The sequence below is a fragment of the Elephas maximus genome, chromosome 17, assembly GCF_024166365.1.
Source record: "Elephas maximus indicus isolate mEleMax1 chromosome 17, mEleMax1 primary haplotype, whole genome shotgun sequence".
Lineage (NCBI taxonomy): Eukaryota > Metazoa > Chordata > Mammalia > Proboscidea > Elephantidae > Elephas > Elephas maximus.
The window spans coordinates 32311170-32328662 of record NC_064835.1 but is presented as its reverse complement, the minus strand read 5'-3'; the positions used below and the strand labels follow the sequence as shown (position 1 = coordinate 32328662).

Sequence of the window (17493 nt, the reverse complement as noted above, 5' to 3'; positions counted from 1 at the left end):
ATATGGCATATACCATGAACTGCTGGAAGAATGAACAAATCTGTCTTGGAAGAAATATTGCCAGAATGCTCTTTAGAAACAAGGATGGCAAGACTTCGTCTCAAGTACTTTGGATGTGTTATCAGCCCCTGGAGAAGGATATCATTCTTGGTAAAGCAGAGGGTCAATAAAAGAGAGGAAGACCCTCAAGGAGATGGATTGACACAGTGGTTGAAAGGATGGGCTCGATCACAGCAATGATTGTGTGGATGGTGCAGTATGGGGCAGAGTATTGTTCTATTGTTGCTTTGAGTAGAAACTGACTGGAGGACACCTAAAAAAAACATTAAATTTATGCTTATAAAGTGAGTAATTGAGATTCATTTAGGCTGTAACGGCATTAGACCTCTTTGCCTGAAGTGTGAGATAGTTAAGGAAAAGCATTTGGGATGGGAGTGGGGGAGCTTGTATCTGTAGGTGTTTGTCTTGGCGCTTCTCTGTATGACAGCACCAGGAGCAGCTGTGAAGTCCACAGCTTCTACTTCTGGAGCCCTGTTGTCCTCTACACTTTATGTTCTGAGGATCATTTGACATTCTTATTTGTCTTAGCCGATGCGCAACCAAGTCCCATCTCTGGGTTTATAGAGTGTTGATTTATCTCCTGAAACATTTCTTCCTCTTCCGGAGACTTCACAAATTTCCTGTTTCCATGAAAACCGACATCTCCTACAGAGACTTTCAGCTTCTGGATTAAGCACATGTAAAAGAAGGGTGGAATTGTTTTGAACAGCCCCCAAAGGATTCCTTTCTTCCTCCTTTTCTTCGCTTGCTTCCTTCTCTTCTTTTATCTCTCTGCTCCATTCTGCACTTGCCTCGAGCTCTCAGACTTCCTCTGCAGGTACCAAACAAGGATTTCAGAGATCTTGAAATTTAAGGACTTCTGTTAAGGACTGGGGTGGGGTTGAGGACAGGAACCCTCATGGGTCTACTTCAGTTTCCAACTCCCTTCATTTTGGATAAAGCAGTTATTTGGGTGCAATCATACAAGCTGTACAAAATCTGTGGGTAATTAGGGAGCTTCCCTCTGCCTTAGAAATATATTCCCTGGCAGAGGAATTGACATTTTCACAACTCACACTTGCTGGACTTAAGGCAGCGAAGTCTGCTGGAATTTAACTCTTAAATAGTAGTCATTGATACAGCATCGTGAATTAGTTTCTCTGATTCACTAGGGTTCCTGAAGGCAAGAGACCCAGGACATGTAATTTTTATAGGAGCTAAGGGATCTGGGGAGTCCCTGGCTGGCACAAACTGTTAAGTCCTGGGCTATTAACTGAAAGGTTGGTGGTCTGAAAGGGGCACCTCAGAAAAAAGGCCTGGCAAGCATTTCATTGAAAACCCTATGGAGGGCAGTTCTACTCTGAAACACATGGGGTTGCCACGCATAGAAATTGACTATATGGCAACTTTTATTTTAAAGGGACCTGGAGAATAGGGGGACATGGCCTGAGGGACGGAGGCTGATGGGATGCCACAGTGGAGGGTCCATGTTGGCATGGGCTTTGAGCATGGAGGTGGAAGACACTAGCAAAGAGGAGATGGGTGCTGAAAGATGATGTCTGTAATCTTGTACAGAGAACGTTTTGTACAGGAACTCTGTTTTTTTTTTTTTTTTATCTCTTTCTCCTTTTCTTCCTTCCTCCTTCTGCCCTCCTTTTCTTCTTTCCTTACTGTCCATTCAGTCATTCACACATTCATTTATTAAATAGGACTCGTGAGTACCTATCACAGCCAGGAGATGCTACTTCTATATTCTGGGAATCAAAGATGAAAACGCACCATTTTTGTCTGTGAAGAGTTCAGTCTAGTGGGAAAGACAGAGGAAGAAAAATCATAATGTGCCATAAAAAGAGTGATGAGAGCAGTGGATTTGAGCAGAAAACTTGAAGGCTGAATACAAATTCTCCAGGTGGACTTGGTGGGGAAGGCATCCTAGCCAGAGGCTGTAGGAGGGCACCAGGGACAGGAGAGAAGCCTCACGGATGTGGGGTGCCGTATGTGCGAGGGATGGTGAGAGACATGGCATCAGAGGGGACTCAGAGCCTGGCCGAGGCATCCAGCCGCTGTTCTGGGGGCTGGGGAGCCACTGAAGGCTATAGAGCAAAAAACTCCTCCACTGAGTGGAGAGCAAATTAATGACACTCTTCTTTTTCTTATAAAACACATGTTTCAAAATTTAAGGATGAAGACATGAAAAGTGGAGCTGTCCAGCTACTGTCCCGGGGGTTGGGGAGCCACTGAAGGCTATAGAGCAAAAAACTCCTCCATTGAGTGACAGCAAATTAATGACACTCTTTTCTTATAAAATACATGTTTCAAAATTCAAGGATGAAGACGTGAAAGTGGAGCTGCTAAGCTGAAAGCATTAAGGAGTGAAGCAGCAGCATACTGGGAGTTCTGGATTTTGCTCTAAACTTAGTATTTTGAGCAAATAGAAAGCTGTTGAAGACCCTGACAATATGACAAAATAAGGGACACGTAGTCCACATGACAGCTGAAACACGAATGCAATAATTCAGGTTTTATTGTCTTGGGTTTTCCTGTTTGCTTACAGCAGTGACGGAAATCAGTACAATTTGCCAAAGCTTCCTTTCACTTTGGGCTGCCTCGGCCAATTTGTGCCTCTTAGGGATTTACTGTTTTGCAGAAGACAAAAAAAAAAGGTGCTTGAAGGTGTCCCCCAGCTGGTGGCCAGTGCTGGGGGTGGGCACTAGATGGGCCCAGAGATTAGTGTGTGTGGCCTGTCCTTGTCAGCTCCATTCCCCCTAAGAAAAAGGCTTTTTACCGGAGAACCCAGGATGATCTCTTCTGGGCCTGCATGAAGAGGCTGTGAGTCCTGACCAAGTGTGCCTTGTCCTGAATTTGCAAGCAGGAGCTGCTTTGCTTGGGTAGTCCTGGACACCCTGGCTAAGGCTGGAAGCAATGGAGAAACAAAGCAAAGAGAAGCGCCGGGGGAAAGCAGGCGTGCGTCTGCGCAGCAGCCCTAGTTCCTCCTGGCGGCCGAAGTGAGATTTCAAAGTTGACGGTGGAGGCATCTCAGGTGCACGGCGAGGCCAAGTACAGGGACAGACAGTAGCTCTCTAGCCACTCCCGCTAAGCCTCGTTATTTATTTACTTTCACCTTTAAGTGGCTTCTAGTTAATGAACGGGTAGGGAGAAAGGGAAAAGGAGGGACAGAGGCTTAGATGAGGCTTAAGGTCCTCTGGGAACAAACACCTCCTTTTTTCTCCTAGTTGAGGGATTGAGAAATTGGCCACTGCAGACAGAATAGCGGCCACTAGGTGGCAGACTCTCGCATTCTCAGGCAAGAAGTTATTTTTCTGTGGCCCCCGTCCTGCCAGTTACCGCTAGTGGGCTGCCCCGGGGTTAACTTACCAAACTGAAAACTTGCAAAAACTAAGGACTCTAGATTTCCTATAGTGTTTGGTACCTGGTAGGCGGTCAGTAAGCCCAAGCTGACGGTGGTTCAGGCTCTCCCATCGCTGATCACGGTGGACAGTGAAAACAGAACATCAATCAACTGGATTCTAAAGGTGACTCCTGGCCAAAGCAGGCCGTGTTTGCACCATGGTGTTTTTCTTTATTCTTACAGAGTTCCTTCAGTTGTCTTCTATGCCTATTTTAAAAATATCCTTATTGTCAGTCATGCAGGACTGGGTTACACGCCTGTTTTAACCTTTCTGCATCATGGAGCACCAAGCAGCTGGGGATGGTCATTTTTGCAGGATACTAGGTCAGTGATGACCTTGAACTTGCATGACCCTGAGAGTGAGTGGCTCCCCATAATTTGTGCCCTAGGCACCTGGCCTGCTTCAGCCGAGTCCTGGCCCTGGCCCTTCACCCACGCTCCCATCAAGGAACAGAGCCTAGGAGACTGAGGATCCGGAGGATGGAGGGACGATACCTGAGGGACAGAGGCAGCTGTGACAGCCTTTTTGCTCAGCTGAGGCCAACCCAAATTATGGCTTGAACCCTAGGTCAGTGTTGGCGCCAGAACAACCTGGGTCAAAGTTGAGGTTTTGAAGTCAGCTGCATTCGCCACACTCCTTCTCCCTGTGACATTTGGTCACAGCATGAAGAGCACCCCTCTGCCCTCCTCTGCTGACTTCCTGTTCTTTCTTGTCCCCTAAACCTCTTTCCCCTCTCTGCTTCTCCCTTGGCTCCTCTTGCCTTTATTTCCTCTCCCTAACTTTTGCCACAGGTACCACCTCAAGAATCCTCAGCCAAAATTAAAAAAAAAAATTTTTTTTTGTATTGTACTTTAGATGAAGTTTTACAGAACAAACTAGCTTCTTCTTAAACAATTAATACACATATTGTTTTGTGACATTGGTTGCCGACCCCACAACATGTCAACACTCTCCCCTTCTCAACTTTGGGTTCCCCATTACTGGCTTTCCTGTTCTCTTCTGCCTTCTGGTCCTTGCCCCTGGGCTGGGGTGCCCATTTACTCCCATATACATGGTTGAGTTATGTGTATTATTGTTTGTTTTATGGGCCTGTCTAATCTTTGGCTGAAGGGTGAACCTCAGGAATGACTTCAGTACTGAGCTAAAAGGGTATTCAGGAGCCATACTCTTGGGGTTTCTTCAGTCTCTGTCAGACCAGCAAGTCTGGTCTTTTTGTGTGTGTGTGTGAGTTAGAATTTTGTTCTACATATTTCTCCAGCTCTATTGGGGACCCTCTATTGTGATCCTGTCAGAGCACTCACTGGTGGTAGGGGGGCACCATCCAGTTGTGCTGGACTCAGTCCGCTGGAGGCTGTAATACTTGTGGTCTATTAGTCTTTTGGACTAATGTTTCCCTTGTGTCTTTGGTTTTCTTCATTCTCCCTTGCTCCAGATGGGGCAAGACCAGTGGAGTATCTTAGATGGCTGCTCACAAACTTTTAAGACCCCAGACTCCTTAGCCAAACTTTTCATTCCCCTCTACCATTGTAGGTGTCCCTGGGTTGTGCAAAAAGTTAAGGCAGTCTGCTGCTAACCAAAAGGTTGGAGGTTCAAGCCCACCAAAAGGTACAACAGAAGAAAGTCCTGTTGATATACTTCCAAAAAAATCAGCCATTGCAAACCCTACGGAGCACAGTTCTGTTCTGACACACATGAGGTCATGGTGAGTCATAGTCAACTTGACTACAACTGCTTGGGTCTACTGTAGTGAAGATCATTCTCTCCACTGAAATGTCCCAACGGAAACACGCTTTCTCTGAGCCTTCTTCACTGTCATTTTCTGACACCTGAAGCACCAGGGGCCATGACTGAGGGGACTGTATTCTCTCAGGTACCTACCACTCCTCTCAGATGTTTTACCTTTCGATAAAAGTTCACCTTCCATTGTAGCTCATACTAGTCCAACAAACTATCCTTTCTTGTCTTCCTTCCACAAAATTTCAGGTCGTGTTTCTTCACTAGTTAAGTATTTGGACCTGTCTCAAAACCTTCTTTCTCTACTTAAATTCTTTATTTTTCTTTTATTGAAGTGACAATATACACAACAAAACCCTCACCAGTTCCACAATTTCCACATGTCCAATTCAGTGACATTGATTACATTCTTCATGTTACTCAACCTGTGTTGCTATGCTTTTCTGAATTATTTTACCACCGTTTACAGAAACTCCATGCCCCCCGAGCAAAAAGATGCCCTTTCTCCTTCCCTCCCACACCTGGTAACCGCCAATAATCTCTGGTTTCTGTGTGTTAGCTTATTTTGTATAACTGAGATCACACAGTATTTGCCCTTTTGTGACTGACTTATTTCACTCAGCATAATGTTTTCTAAGTTCATCCATGTCGTGGCTCTACTTCAACACTTGCATAATCCTAAAAAAAAAAAAATCCTAGGAGAGCTTTATATCAGTCAAATGCCTGCCCGTCCCACCCCAGTTCCCTGACCCCCTACTTCAAAGGCCTGTATCTCCACTCTTCTTTAGCCACCCATAGCGACAGCCTGGACTTCAATATCTCTAAGAACCAGCAGAGTCAATATCCTACTCTCTGACTTTTTGTTCTTTCAGATTTCTCATGAACTTTTTTCCACCCATCTGCTCTTTGATTTCCCAGACATCTCTGGTCCTTGACCTCTCCATTTCCTCATTGGTTATCAGCCTATTTCTAAGCTGTCTCTCCTTCCACACCTGCACCCTATGGTTGATCACCCGAGCAACAATTTCATCTATCTTTCCTTCCCTTGTACATCTGCCCTTCATTACTATAAGTATCAGAGTTTGTAATGGTTTTGTTTGCCCTGCATATTTAGAGTAGTGCATGGCATAACTATAAAGAATTGTTCATTGAGTGAGCTCCACACGTCCCCAATAAGCCTCCAAGACAGGTTCAGTCCCACAAGTCATCCACCGCCTTTGGTCTTACACATTGGGAAACAGTGATGATGAGACAAATCACAGAACCATGTTGACTTTTTTTTTTTCTTAACTATAATTCATGGTCTCCTAACTCAGCTAGAACTCAGAGCCTTCCATCAAATCTTTCATTTGTGTTTGGTTAGCTCCTCTTTCCTGGCCCTCACTGCCTAGTTAAAATCTCCTCCCCCTCACTTATAGCTTCCTTGTAATATTTCAGTCCCTGATTCTCATAACTTTTTATTTCTATTTCATGGTTAAAAAAAGTGAGACTAAAAAAAAAAAAAAAAATTTTTTTTTTTTATCAGGAATTACCTTTTCTATGTGTCTGCTTGGCTACTTATACACGTGTCTGCCTGTTTCTGCACCATCTCTGCATCCTCCCCACTCACATCAGAGGACAAGGGGACGATACTCCCAGGTTCAAGGCTAATTCATTCAACTGCACCGTGAGCCCATGTCCATCTGCCTCTTTCTGTGTCTTCCAAGAGTCATGGTTGCCTTTTCCTATGTTTTAACCTCTCCCTCTCTGTTGGTTTCTCTTCTCACTTACAAATGTGCAAAACACCTTCCCATCCTTAAGCCCCTTCCCTCAGCTCTACCCTCACTCCCAACTACCATCAAATCTGTCTTCTACACACTTCTCCAAAGCAATTCTATTTGCTACCTCCATTTCCTCACCTGACATTTACTCCTCAAGTCAGTCCAAATGTTGTCTTGCCCCATTTGATCATAGACTATCTAAGAGTATCAAAGGGAAATTATTTTATAGATGTGAACTGAAGCTCAGGAAGGTTATCAGTTATAAGTAGTCATGCTGGAAATCAGACCTAGGTTATACTTGTCCTAACATCCATGCTTCTCCATGATTTGATGCTGGTGGGTGGGGGCAGACTTGGAGACCTTAGATACCAGACCACCTGGAAAGGTAGGCTTTCTGGGGATGGGTGGTGGTGGTTGTGAAGGAAGTAGAAGCTGGAGGCAAGAACAACAGAATGGTTTCAGGTCATTGTTGTAATTCCTGCTTACCCTTCCCCAATACTTACTCTTCACTCCCCATAGTAAAACATAGCTCCAAACCTGCTGCCATTGAGTCAATTCTGACTCATAGCAACCGTACAGGACAGAGGAGAACTTCCCCACAGGGTTTGCAAGGAGTGGCTGGTGGGTTTGAACTGCCAACCTTACAAAACCCCATACACACTGTCTTCTTTATTATCTCATATGCTTAACAGAACACATCGTAAGCACCCAGCAGTTATTTGCTAAATGCTTGAACAAATGACCAGGAGAGGAGAATACTAACAAGATTTGATCTTGGCTTTGCAAGTGGGCACAAAATTCCTGCCCTGGCCATCCTCCTTGGGTAGGAAAGTGACCACTCATGAGGTATTCCAGGACCTGATGAGCCACCTGGGTGAGTAGGGCAATGGGGAAGATGCCTTTGAGAGGCAGCAAGCCTGTGCACAAGGAGCCTTGGTGGCACAGTGGTTAAAGCGCTTGGCTGCTAACTGAAAGGCTGGTGGTTCAAAGTCACCAGTCACTCCATGAAATAAAGTTGTGGCAGTCGGCTTTCATACAGATTACAGCCTTGGAAACACTATGGGGCAGTTCTACCCTGTTGTATAGGGTCACTATGAGTTGGAAGTGACTCCACGGCAATAAATTTTTTTTTTTTTTTTTTTGGTATGCCTGTGCTCAGGCTCAGGGGCCAGTCAGGCCTGGGGTGTGGACTCTGGCAGGTTACTTTACTTCTTTAAAACTCACTTCTCTCATCTGTAAAATGGGAATACTAATGGTGTCTGTTTGGAGACTTACAGGAGACAACGTAGCCCAGTATCTGGTGCATAGTAGGCGCCGGGGAAACATTAGGTATTACAGTTGCTGCTGGAATTGTTGTCATGCTTGTGATGGTGACGATGGCGAGGTTGATGATGAAGTAGGTGGTGTTCTGCTGTCAGAAAAGAAATGAGACAAATTCGCTGTTGACTCAGTGAACTCGGTAAACAATTACTGAGCACCTCTTAGTGCCAGAAATTGTGCAGAATTCATTAGAACCAGTCCTTGCCAATGAGAGGGGAGCAGACAAGATTCTTCAAACCTGGAAATAACTGGAACAGTGAAGCCCCCTGGATGCGGTGGCTTGTGTGAGCCAACCCTTCCTAACAAGTGAACATTTGGCCTGTTCCAAGGCTGGCGAGAGCCTTTGTGGCTGGAACCCCAGGATCTCAGGGAGCTCCATTTCCTGCTCTTTCCAGAAAGAGGGCTGTCAGCAGTTTTGGGATTTATCTGCTCAGAGTTATGAGAAAGCCATGGGACACTCAGAGTCTGTCGTCCACCTGACTTTCGTGGGGTAAAGGGTCTTTGTGAGAGGAAAGTGCAGGCAGTGCTGCCCCTGGGAGGAGCACAAGGAGCCTTCTCAGGACAGGAGACGTTTGAGTGGTGAGGACTGTCGCCTGACAGAACAGGGAAAAGAGTATTTCTAAGCAGAGAGAAGAAGCGTGTACAGCCGCAGAGGTGTGGGGAGGGGGCATGGCATAGTTGGGATCAGGGATTTTCACTGGGGAGACCCGGGGACTCCTCTGGGGTGCTGGCATGGCCTGGGGTCAGAATAGCAGGACAACCCCTCCCATGGAGCTACAGCCTCTCCAGGGGACACCAAGCCAGAGACATTTCCGTTTGGCCTCAGTTTTTCTGTGTAAATATTACTTACCACCTCTTTGCCAAGGACAATGTGATACGCTCTTGACGAGGGGCTGGCTGCAGAGACCTTTATTAGTTCCTAATTTAAACACAGCATCACCATGGCAAAAAGCTTCCACCATCCCTCACGGGGCTTCTAAGGCGACTGGAATCCAACTCGGAGGTAAAGTTGGGGTAAATGACGGAACTGAGTTAAGAAAGATAAAAACAAATATAAGAAGAAAAAAAAATAGCTGCGCTAAATTCTCCTTTAGAGCATTACGATGTTTAAGACATAAATTGCATTAGCCCAGCCACACGGGGTGACTCTGCTGATAGGGAAGAAGGTGGCAGGGCCAGGAAAGAAAAGACTTGTGTCCAGAAATGCTCACACCTTTAGCTTTTCTGTAATTTTCAAAATGCCAGTAAAAACAACTGTCCAAACGAGATTCAGATAGAATGATGGACGGAAAACCGAAGACCTGAGCTGAGTCCCAGCTCAGTGGAGGCCATCCACATAAGGCTCTGGCAAGTCTCTAACCCCGGAAGGGCCCCTCCATGCTGCCCTGCACTCACCATCAGGGCTCTGAGATCAGCCTTCTGCCGTCCAGTGGATGGACAGGGAGAATCTGAGAAGATGGTGATAGCCCATGTGGCGAAACGGACCAAATGGAAGGAACGCTTCTATCCGCCCAGCCAGAAAGCAGCACCATCTTCCTGAAAGCCTCTGGAGCTGCTGACTCCCAGCCCAGGGGGTGACCAAGGCCTAGGACCTCATGCACGCAGGGAGGGACCAGGGCCTGGGACGTCATGTGCCCAGCATGGTCTCCAGCAGCTCCCAGAGCAGTGCCTCGCCCCCAGCGGGAGCCGGGAAGAAGCTCTGGAGGATGCAGTGGCCCAGGGCGTGCACAGTGTGTGTGTTGGGGGTGCAGTGTTCTGACCTATTGGGGAGTGTGGTCTCAGCCTCTTTCCCAGGTCTCTCTGCGATTCCATCAACTGGCTGCACTGCACTGCCATCCTTTGGGCAGAAGGGGTCTCTCTAGGCGCAGAACACAGGTTCCCAAAGCACAGTCAAGGAAAGCTGCCCAGAGGGGTATCTTCTGATGAAGGACAAGAGCCAGGCTGTTTGAATATCCAGCTTACGCTCGCCATTAACTGTCACTCTGGGAGCCACTCAGTGCCCCTCACTTCTCAAAGAAAACGCACCCTGAATTTGTTCTCCCTCTGAGGGCGTGTTTCAAGGTGCCTCCCCTCAGAGGACAGCTTCTTGCCTCTCCTCCTGCACCCCCAAACACATCTGTCCTTTTTCTTTAAAATGTAATATGCAGAGGAGTACCAGATACAATTTGGAAGTTCTTCCTCTAAACTAAAATTTTCTCCTCTTGCCACAGGGTAATATCTACAATAATACACTAAGAATTTCAAGTAATAAGAATTAATCAATTTTTAAAATGCAGTCAGTGTCCTCTTGGAGTCCCTGAATGGTACAAACTGTTAAGGCACTCAGCTGCTAACTAGAAGGCTAGAGGTTTGAGTCCACCCAGAGGTGCCTCGGAATTCATTTATGAACCAGAGTTGACGGCAACTGGTACTGATAAACCCAAAACCAAACCAAACCCATTGCCCTCGAGTCAATTCCAACTCATAGCAACCCTATAGGACAGAGTAGGACTGCCCCACAGAGTTGGTACTGGTAAGTGTCCTCTAAAAAAACCAGTTGTCTATTGAATCATTTCTAATTCATGGCTACTCCATGTATGTCAGGGTAGAACTGTACTCCAGAAGGTTTTCGATGGCTGATTTTTCAGAAGTAGGTCTCCAGACCTTTCTTCCAAGGTACATCTGGGTGGCCTGAAAGCTCCAACCTTTCAGTTAGCAGCTGAGTGTGTTAACAGTTTGTACCGTCCAGAGACTCCAAGAGCACTCTTGGTCATCTCTTTTTACTGATTCCCCATTCTATGATAACTTGTACGCCTAGATGCCAAGTAATTCAGGTTCTCTCTCCCCCCTAACGGTGAGAATTACGGCTTAGTCCAGCTCAGTTTAGGCCCATTGTACTCTGCATGCATTGTCCGTTCTCATGCTATACCTGATTGTGTGAGAAAATGTAAGCGCTGAGTTATACAGTGGACAAGTGAGTCCAGAGTGGGGATCAGAACCTTTGGGAGCTTCCAGACCACGTTTCTGCCTGCAAATCTCTTTGCTGACCACATTGTAAAGCGATCCTTAACCAGCCTTACTGCTAGGAAGGGCTCCAAGAGCCGTCACTAGGGGGCAGAACTGAGCCAAGAACCCAAGGGTCTTGGCCTCCCTCCTTGCACTCCGTGACGTTTTCCATTTCTCCTAAAGAACAGATGATGATGTAAGTGTCGTTGAACTGGAGATGCCCCTAAGGATTTTAAGGATCACCAACCCCTTCCTTTAACTGATGAGACAATATCCTGGGAGAGGTGAAGTAATTGACTTGCCCAGTAGATTCCATGAGACTCTTAGGTCAGCAGAGCACATATACTAGATAGTGCCTTAGAGGGCATTTTCATGAACCCATTCCACAGATGAAGAAACTGAGCCAAAGACAAAATGTTTTGTCCAAGGTCACACATAGGAAAGTGGTGGACCAAGAATGGGAACCTAAAAGTTATTAAAAAAAAAAAAAATTATAGCTACTATTTATTGGGTGTTTATTATGTGCCAGCTCCAGCGCTAGAGAGTATATATTTTTCTTTCCAATCCTCAGCGGACTGAAACATAGCAACTATTGTGAGGATGGTGTAGGATCAGGCAGTGTTTTTTTCTGTTGTATATGGGGTTGCTGTGAGTCAGAGGCGACTCAAAGGCACCCAACAACAACAACAGTATTCTGTATTATCCCCATTATACAGAAAGAAAAACAGAGTCAGAGAGGTTAAGTAATTACTCTGTCCTGGAATTCAACCCAAGGCCTGGTTTATGCCAAAGCCCACAGTCTTTTCTGCTGATGGGCAGAGAGCCCGACGGTGTCAGAGCTGGGTTAGTAGCGAAGCTAACTGGCCTTACTACGCACCACATGGCCTTTCTGCCAGACTTGTCTTGGTGGGCTCCACAGGGCTTCAGGTTCTTCACCCTATCCTCTTCTACTGCACCCCTCCCTGTAGGCCTTCAGGGGGCGCCATTTAGCTGTATTAACCAAGCTCTGGGCCAAAGGACTTCAGTACAACTGGAAATTACCCACGGTGAAAGAAAAAAAAAAAAAAAAGAAACACTGGAAGGGTAAAATTCAAACTGCTAAGATTTTTGCCTTTATGGCAAAACAGCTCTTCAAAAACAAAATTGCTCCCCTGCAGGAATGAGCGAACTCTTCAGAAGTCAAGGTTATTTTAACGCGTTGTTTTTTCCTTTGCTTGGTGTACCCTAAAAAGAAAACTACAAAAAAAATAAAAAGCTACCTTAAAAACAAAAACAAAACCAGAAAATCTCTGGAGACAGTATCGGTGTCAGAATCTGCAGGCTTCACCTTGTCAGGGAAGGTGTTCTAAAGCCCCGGCTCTTGCCCACCAGAGAGAATAAAATAAATGTTTAACTCTGATGAATGCTGACAGGAATCTAACACGTCAGAGAGAATGGAAATCCTGGAAAGTAATTGGGACCAATTTCCCTTTGCTTATTTGCCAACCTGAGGCTCCAAACTGGGCGGGTGCCCTGGAAGTTTCCAGCAGGAAAGGCAAAGTATCCTGAACTCGGGACCCCAGATAGCCCAGACCCGTGACACTGCCACGGCCACGGCCACGTCCCCGCCTGACCCTCTGCTGCCAGCCTCTGCTGTCAGTCCCCCACTGTTAACAGCTCGGGCCTGAAACCAGCAGAGCTCTTGGAGAGCTGTCAAAGGTCCGGTGATTACCCTTTAGCCCGTGAACAGTGAAAAAGTGTGAGATCGCTGTTTGTCTTTCTCTCCTCTCTGGCACAGGGCGTAAGCTGAGCAGGGGAGAGAGCTGCCCTACCCTAGAGGAAACTCTTCAAATCCCGGTCCTACTTCTGGAAGTCGCTTGACAGACATTCTCTGACCATCTCTGAATGAAGGAATCTGCAAGTACGTTATTAGCTCATTGGACCCCCACACCCCGCCAAATCTCTGTGATCCTCTCTGCTTTTAGGGCACAGAAGGGTAAGGCGACTTAACAAATGTCACACAGCAACTACACTGGCTACATCAAGATTCCAGCTGTTTTGATTGAAGTCCCCCAAAGCCCAAGCCAAACCAGTTGCCATCGAGTCGATTCCAACTCATGATGACTGTATGTCCAGGGGCCTTTAAGTGACCAGACCCTCAACTCTGGCTGAGCAGCAGCCAAGGGTGAAAATCAAATTCACTGGCTTGACTGGCTATCTCCCCTCACCTTTTGCAGGACTTCCCAGTGGCGCACTGGTAGATAGTGCTTACCCCGCCCCTCTGAGCTCTGCACCTGCCATTATCCCCCACCCCTACTCAAGTCTCCTCTACTGTCCAAAGCTCACCATATCCAGAAGGCCCGCGCTCCTGGCGAAATGGTGCAGATCAACCTGGTGGGACGTGAGGTGCGCTCACAAGGCCTCTCAAGACCTGCCCGGAGTCCCCCATTCTAGTCTGAGCCCTTTTGGTCTCATGCTCACCACCCGTCTCCTGCAGCCCTGGTCTGGATCCTTCCTCTCTCTCTGTATGATGCAAGCGCTCATTTAGTCCCTGTGGGTAACAGAACATTTTCCATTTTCTAAGGTCTTCACTTGCATGGTTCGGTGACTTAAATTACATTCATCATGTTGTTCAACCATCACATTGTCAATGTCTTAATGCCATTCAATTTACAGCTGCTTTCTTTAAGAATTAGGAGTAACAGGCAAATGCACAGAGACCAACGTTTATTAGTGGTTCCCTGAGGTGGGAACGGGGAAGCCATCATTTAGGAAGCTTTGGTTTCTGATTATGGTGATGGCAAACATGCCAATGGATATTGGCGATGGTTACACAATATGGTTAATGTAATTGGTGTCGCTAAATTGTACACATGAAAAAAGGTGAATTGGCAGATGTTGTGTTATACGTGTTTACAACAATAAAAAAGATATTTGAAACAAATAAAAAAAGAAGTAGATCAGAAGTGAACAGCAAAATTAGAAAGAGGAGGGTCAGGGATCAAGAAAAGGAAAGGAGGAAGGGCTACCTTTCAGCTTCACTTAGGGCAGAGCCTGGTCCCCAGCGATTGCAGCGTGTTCACATACATGGGGTCCTGGTGTCTGCTTCCAAACAACCAGCCCTGACTACCAGAGCAGGGTGCAACACTGAGTTGAATGTCAGTTATTCACCACATGAACACTTTGGTGTCTCCTAGGGTGCTCTGTTTTTCTGTCGTGCCTTGTGGGTGATCACTGAACGCTCCTTGGTGGTGATGAAGACTCAGGCTCTCCCACAGAAAATGCCCAGCTCTGTTCTCAGGAGGTCTACCATGGAAGTGATCTTCCTTAAAAGAACTCTAAAAAAGAAAACTAACCTTATAAAAAATAGCTTATAAAAAAGACAAGTCCACCTGCTTTTTGGGAAATAAACAAGATGGCGTTAATTGTTTGCAGCCTTAGGCTGGGTTCTTTCCTCCTTTGTTCATTTATGAAAAGTTTTTGCTTCTCGCCTTGAAGAAGGGCCTTCACGCCTCCCTCTGAATTTGTTCCGTTCAGCTTCGGGGAACTCTCTCAGCATCTCTCAGAGATGCACTCTTTAGGGCTTAGGTCCTGGACAGCCTTCATGCGGTGACTACACTGCCACCCATCAGTGACGTGAATTCAGTGGGTGCCCAGAGGGAGGGGTGGCCCTGTGCAAGACATCTGAGCAACGTCCAGGGTCACTGGGCAACCCCAAACACACACAGCCCCAGCAAAAAGTGGCCTGGTGTGTTTTTTTCCCAGGCAGGTCCTAGTCAGTGACCTGGGGCACTGCAATATCATGCAGGATTCTCTCCTCATCACTGTCCCTGATCCTTCCCCCCGTGTTTCTGCAGGGTGGTCCTGAGAAGAGCTCAGTGACTGTCTGCAGGCAGTTGTTCAGCAGCTGGTGTGTGGTGGTTCCTGAGCTCCCTTGGGATACAGACACTGGGGACAGAGGAAGGGGGTGATGAGGCACCCTTCTGTCTCCCCTTTTTCTTCCCACTGTTCCCACTTGTGTGGCTTTCCTTTTCATCTCTTTCTCCCACAGGTGATAAAGTCTGTAAACCACCTCTCCCACAAATTTTTCCTACAAGATAAAGGAGGACTGGCATGCTATGCTACTTCTGGTGGTCATCGTTGGCAGGATGCCAGAGTAGACTGTTAGAAAATCAGCAAGAGGAATTATCGGCTCCACACACAACAGAACGAAATTCTGCCCAGTCCTGCATTATCCCTGTAGTCCGTTGCCAACTGGATCGTTGTGATCCATAGAATTTTCATTAGCTGATTTTCAGAAGTAGGTTGCCAGGCCTTTCTTCCTAGTCTTAGTCTGGAAGCACCACTGAAACCTATTCCACATCATAAAAATACACAAACCTCCACTGATAGATGGATGGTGGCTGCACATGAAGTGCATTGGCCAGGAATCGAACCTGGGCCTCTCACGCTGACCATTAGCCCACTGCCGCTGTTGAGTTGACCCTGACTCATATTGACCCTATAGGATTGAGTAGAAGTGCCCCATAGGGTTTCCAAGGAGTGGCTGGTGGATTCAAGCTAACCTTTTGGCTAGCAGCCGAGCTCTTAACCACTGTGCTACCAGGGCTCCAGGTCTCCCACGTGGAGGGCGAGAATTCTACCACGGAGTCACCATGCCCTCACAACGAACGGAGAGGGTGTTTTTTTTGAGCTGTGAGGAGGAACTCTGCTCAGATCTGGCTGGCCTGCAGACGTGTCCAGGGCCCTGAGGTGGCTAAGCCACCTCTGCACTCCACCAGCGTCCACGGTGCCCGCAGTGCCTGTCAGGGTGGAGGGAGCTGGGGCGTGGGTGGGCGTGCGGAGGGCCTGGCAAACCCCAGTGCTCCCTGAGCCTGCTGTTGCATCTGCTGGATTGGAGCCTTGGCAGCCAACCCCACCCGCTTAACAATTCATGGCACCTCATGGCTCTTTCCTTTTCATTTTATTTAGTAACTGGGTTCAGCCCAGGAAACCCTGGCTCCCAATCCTTGAGTGTTTTGACTCAGGGACCGTAAACTGTCTGATTTCTTGGACAAACACAACCTTGAGGAATTTTCTGTCTACACAATGGCCGGGCTGTGCAAATGTCATGGCGCCCCATTCAGGCCACGGAGGCTTTTTTTTCTCCTTCCTACCGACGTCAATCTACTTAAAATAAGTATTCCCTTTGGTTTTGGGGGCCCTTTCCTTTGGATGACTCATGTTTATCCCTGGGATTAGAAAGCAGCTGGGAGCCAGGGAGAGGGTTTGTCATGACTCCGGCACAGAGCAGGGGGAAGAGACTGGGCTAAGAAATCCAACCCGCATTTTAGATTTTGGCCACTCCAGGGTTTATCGCTGGTGTAAAGATTTCACCCCTTTACTGTATGGGGCCCGTCTACTGTACGGATTTTCTTGATCGGGTGGCTACTGGCTGCCTCCCTACTCCAACCTCCCCTCCCCCACACCCCAAGCAGTACCTGGAATCATCTCTATGAAGCAAGCCTGTCATGTTCCTACCCCTCAGGGGACTCCCGGTAAAGCCCCACTACTCGGGCTGCCACAGTGAGCCCTTCACAACCTGGTCACACGCCTTCCCGGTCTTATGTCCGTCCCTTCCACAATGCTGTTCACGCCGCAGCCACCCCAGGCCTGCTGGGCCTCTGCTCAGTGACTTTGCATATGTGGTTCACTCTGCCCTAAATGCCTTTCCCCTGCCTCGCTGGATTCTTACTCACCCTTAAAGACCCATTCCAACTCGTATGCCCTCCGCGAGGCTTCTTAAAGACGGGGTCCCACTCCTTCCTGCCTACCTCCATCCTAGCACTTTCTGCACTGTACCTGGTGACCGGTTTTCCCATCCATCCAGATATATTGATAAGTTACTATCATCATTAGGATTCCAATCCAAACAGGCTGCTAACTATTTATTCTTTTTCTTCTCTTCCTTTCCACCTCCTCCTCCTTCGCTGTCTTCTTTTTCCCCTTCTCCTCCTTCTTCTTCGTCTCCTTCTCCTGATAATATTATTTTGAAACCTTGGCTGGGTCTAGCAAGAAAAAATAAGGCACCTGGAATTCTAGAAAAGAAAGGATAATGATGTATTATCAAACTATCTGCCATGCCTAGACACTGATTGGGTGCTTTGTGTTTGCAATTTCACTTAAACATTACAACCGTATTGTTTTCCCATTGTCACCAAAGAAAGATGGAGGCTTAGCAAGTTCAAATAACTTTCTCAGTTAGCAAAGGGCATGATTCATACTTA

At 47.0% G+C, this 17493-nt stretch overlaps 2 long non-coding RNA genes across 3 annotated transcripts in view; both read right to left on the bottom strand.

Annotated features, from left to right (window-relative positions):
- Positions 1-808: 808 nt before the first annotated feature.
- LOC126060547 (uncharacterized) lies at positions 809-9183 on the bottom strand. Of its 2 annotated transcripts, XR_007513617.1 has the most exons (4): positions 9114-9183; positions 8219-8354; positions 3470-3655; positions 809-871 (listed from the first exon to the last, which is right to left on the bottom strand). It is a non-coding gene; the product is annotated as an uncharacterized LOC126060547 (long non-coding RNA). The 2 variants fall into 2 exon arrangements; XR_007513616.1 differs by lacking the exon at positions 809-871 and having other exon boundaries at positions 3179-3655.
- Positions 9184-9199: 16 nt separating this feature from the next.
- Positions 9200-17493, bottom strand: part of LOC126060546 (uncharacterized) — a 30900-nt gene continuing 22606 nt past the window's right edge. Inside the window, exon 3 of the long non-coding RNA XR_007513615.1 lies at positions 9200-9290. This is a non-coding gene — a long non-coding RNA (uncharacterized LOC126060546). The remainder of the gene's footprint in view (positions 9291-17493) is intronic.